The following is a 4,272-nucleotide window of genomic DNA, read 5'->3' as shown; positions in this document are numbered from 1 at the left end:
TTTATGAGTTAGGTTTATGGGTAAGAGTGGATGGATGTGAGTGGTGAAGTGGTGATAGGGAAGAGAGATTGAGGTGATTGGTGAAGAGTTTTGGGAAAGAGTGTTTATGGGATTGTGTGAAAGAGGGGTGAGAAGAAGTGAGTGGAGGTAGGTGGGGATCCTGTGGGGTCCACAGATCCTGAGGTGATCCTGTGGGGTCCACAGATCCTGAGGTGTTCAAGGATTTACAACCTTGCACAAAATTAGGCATGTAAAATGCCTTTGCACACAACTCTGGGCGTTCAGCGCCAGATTGGTGCTTGTTCTGGGCGTTGAACGCCCATTTGTTGTCCATTTCTGGCGTTGAATGCCAGAACCATGCTTGTTCTGGGCGTTCAGCGCCAGCTCTTCTCCAGGGTGCATTTCTGGCGTTCAAACGCCCAGATGCTGCCCATTTCTAGCGTTCAGCGCCAGGACCATGCTCTGTTCTGGCGTTGAACGCCCAAAACATGCTTCTTACTGGCGTTTAAACGCCAGTAAGGTCTTCCTCCAGGGTATGATTTTTCTTCTGCTATTTTTGATTCCATTTTTAATTTTTATATTTATTTTGTGACTCCACATGATCATGAACCTAATAAAACATGAAAGAACAATGAAAATTAGATAAATAAACATTGGGTTACCTCCCAACAAGCGCTTCTTTAATGTCAATAGCTTGACAGTGGGCTCTCATGGAGCCTCACAGATGTTCAGAGCATTGTTGAGACTTCCCAACGCCAAACTTAGAGTTTGGATATGGAAGTTCAACACCAAACTTAGAGTTTGGTTGTGGCCTCCCAACACCAAACTTAGAGTTTGACTGTGGGGGCTCTGGTTGACTTTGTTTTGAGAGAAGCTTTTCATGCTTCCTCTCCATGTTTACAGAAGGATGTCCTTGAGTTTTAAACTCAAGGGAGTCCTCATTCAATTGAAGGACTAGTTCACCTCTGTCAACATCAATTACAGCTCTTATTGTGGCTAGGAAGGGTCTTCCAAGGATGATGAATTCATCCTCATCCTTCCCAGTATCTAGGACTATGAAATCAGCAGGGATGTAAAGGCCTTCAACCTTTACTAACACGTCCTCTACTTGCCCATAAGCCTGTTTTCTTGAATTGTCTACCATCTCTAATGAGATTTTAGTAGCTTGCACCCCAAAGATTCCCAGTTTCTCCATTACAGAGAGGGGCATGAGGTTTATCCCTGAACCAAGGTCACACAGAGCCTTTTCAAAGATCATGTTGCCTATGGTACAAGGTATTACGAACTTTCCAGGATCCTGTTTCTTCTGAGGAAATGTCAGTTGATCCAGATCACTTAGTTCATTGGTGAACAAGGGAGGTTCATCTTCCCAAGTCTCAATCCCAAATAATTTGGCATTCAGCTTCATGATTGCACCAAGGTACTTGGTGACTTGCCCTTCAGTAACATCCTCATTCTCTTCAGAAGAGGAATACTCATCAGAGCTCATGAAGGGCATAAGGAGGTTTAATGGAATCTCTATAGTCTCTAGATGAATCTCAGATTCCTTTGGTTCCTCAGAGGGAAACTCCTTATTGATCACTGGACGTCCCAGGAGGTCTTCCTCCTTGGGATTCATGTCCTCTCCTTCCCTTACAGGTTCAGCCATGGTGATCAATTCAATGGCCTTGCACTCTCCTTTTGGATTTTCTTCTGTATTACTTGGGAGAGTACTAGGAGGGATTTCAGTGACCCTTTTACTCAGCTGGCCCACTTGTGCTTCCAAATTTCTAATGGAAGACCTTGTTTCATTCATGAAACTCACAGTGGCCTTAGATAGATTAGAGACTAAGTTTGCTAAATTAGAGGTATTTTGTTCAGAGTTCTCTGTCTGTTGCTGAGTGGATGATGGAAAAGGCTTGCTATTGCTAAACCTGTTTCTTCCACCATTATTAAAGCCTTGTTGAAGCTTTTGTTGATCCTTCCATGAGAGATTTGGGTGATTTCTCCATGAGGGATTATAGGTGTTTCCATAAGGTTCACCCAAGTAATTTACCTCTGCTATTGCAGGGTTCTCAGGATCATAAGCTTCTTCTTCAAAAGATGCCTCTTGAGTACTGTTGGATGCAGCTTGCATTCCATTCAAACTCAGAGAAATCATATTGACTTGTTGAGTCAATATTTTATTCTGAGCCAATATGGCATTCAGAGTATCAATTTCAAGAACTCTCTTCTTCATAAGCGTCCCATTACTCACAGGATTCCTCTCAGAAGTGTACATGAACTGGTTATTAGCAACCATGTCAATGAGTTTTTGAGCTTCTGCAGGCGTTTTCTTTAGGTGAATGGATCCACCTACAGAAGTATCCAATGACATCTTAGCTAATTCAGACAGACCATCATAGAATATATCCAGGATGGTTCATTCTGAAAGCATGTCAGAAGGACACTTTTTGGTCAGTTTCTTGTATCTCTCCCAAGCTTCATAGAGGGATTCACCTTCTTTCTGTCTGAAGGTCTGAACATCCACTCTAAGCTTACTCAGCTTTTGAGGAGGAAAGAACTTGGCTAAGAAAGCCTTGACCAGCTTATCCCAAGAGTTCAGGCTATCCTTAGGTTGAGAGTCCAACCATACTCTAGCTTTGTCTCTTACAGCAAAAGGGAAAAGCATGAGCCTGTAGACTTCAGGATCTACTCCATTAGACTTAACAGTATCACAGATCTGCAAGAATTCAGTTAAGAACTGAAAATGATCTTCAGATGGAAGTCCATGAAACTTGCAGTTTTGTTGCATCAGAGAAAATAATTGAGGTTTAAGCTCAAAATTGTTTGCTCCAATGGTAGGGATGGAGATGCTTCTTCCATGTAAATTGGAATTAGGTGCAGTGAAGTCACCAAGCATCCTCCTTGCATTATTATTATTTTCAGCTGCCATCTCCTCTTCCTGTTTGAAAATTTCTGAAAGGTGCTTGCTGGATTGTTGTAATTTAGCTTCTCTTAGTTTCCTCTTCAGAGTCCTTTTAGGTTCTGGATGTGCTTCAACAACAATATTCTTGTCCTTGCTCCTGCTCATATGAAAAAGAGGGAACAGAAAGATAATAATAATAGAGATCCTTTTTACCCAGGTATAGAGGTCCCTATGTGAGTAGAAGAAAAGAAGAAGAGAAGAAAAGAAGAAGGAAAAATCTGAACTCAGAGAGATAGAGGGAGAATTTTCGAAAATTATTTTTGAAAAAGAGTTAGTGATTTTCGAAAATAGTTTTTGAAAAAGGTTAGTAATTTTTGAAATTTAAAATCAAAAATTAAAATAATTAGTTAATTAAAAAGAAAATTTAAAAAAGAGGAAGGTATTTTCAAAAATTAGAGAGAGAGAGAGAGTTAGTTAGGTAGTTTTGAAAAAGATAAAAAACAAACAAAAAGTTAGTTAGTTAGTTGAAACAAATTTGAAAATCAATTTTGAAAAGATAAGAAGATGAGAAGTTAGAAAAGATATGATTGAAATTAGTTTTGAAAAAGATTTGATTTTTAAAATCACAATTAATGACTTGATTCACAAGAAATCACAAGATATGATTCTAGAACTCAAAGTTTGAATCTTTCTTAACAAGTAAGTAACAAACTTGAAATTTTTGAATCAAAACATTAATTGATGATGTTATTTTCGAAAATTATGTGATAAAGATAAGAAAAAGATTTTAGAAAAATATTTTTAAAAATTTTCGAAAATAAATAAGAAAAGTGAAAAAGATTTGATTTTTGAAAAAGATTTTGAAAAAGATAAGATTTTTAAATTGAAAATTTGATTTGACTCATAAAAACAACTAGATTTTAAAAAGTTTTGAAAAAGTCAACTCAAATTTTCAAAATTTATGAGAGAAAAGAGGGAAAGATATTTTTTTGATTTTTGAATTTTTAATGATGAGAGAGAAAAACATGAAAAAGACTCAATGCATGAAAATATTGGATCAAAACAATGAATGCATGCAAGAATGCTATAAATGTCAAGATGAACACCAAGAACACTTTGAATGTCAAGATGAACATCAAGAACTTATTTTTGAAAAATTTTTAATGCAAAGAAAACATGCAAGACACCAAACTTAAAAATTTTTCATGTATAGACACTATGAATGCAAGAATGCATATGAAAAACAAGAAAAGACACAAAACATGAAAACATCAAGATCAAACAAGAAGACTTACCAAGAACAACTTGAAGATCATGAAGAACACTATGAATGCATGAATTTTTCGAAAAATACAAGATGAATATGCAATTGACACCAAACTTAA

At 37.3% G+C, this 4,272-nt stretch overlaps 1 non-coding gene across 1 annotated transcript; it reads left to right on the top strand.

The window, feature by feature from the left end:
* The first annotated feature begins 2,410 nt into the window (after window positions 1-2,410).
* LOC148567687 (small nucleolar RNA R71) lies at window positions 2,411-2,518 on the top strand. Its single transcript, XR_015881546.1, has one exon. It is a non-coding gene; the product is annotated as a small nucleolar RNA R71 (small nucleolar RNA).
* Window positions 2,519-4,272: the final 1,754 nt, after the last annotated feature.

This window comes from Arachis ipaensis, chromosome B4, assembly GCF_059453495.1.
Source record: "Arachis ipaensis isolate K30076 ecotype BB chromosome B4, ASM5945349v1, whole genome shotgun sequence".
Classification (NCBI taxonomy): Eukaryota; Viridiplantae; Streptophyta; class Magnoliopsida; order Fabales; family Fabaceae; genus Arachis; species Arachis ipaensis.
Note: the sequence above shows the minus strand (reverse complement) of the source record. Positions and strands in the feature narration are given on the sequence as shown.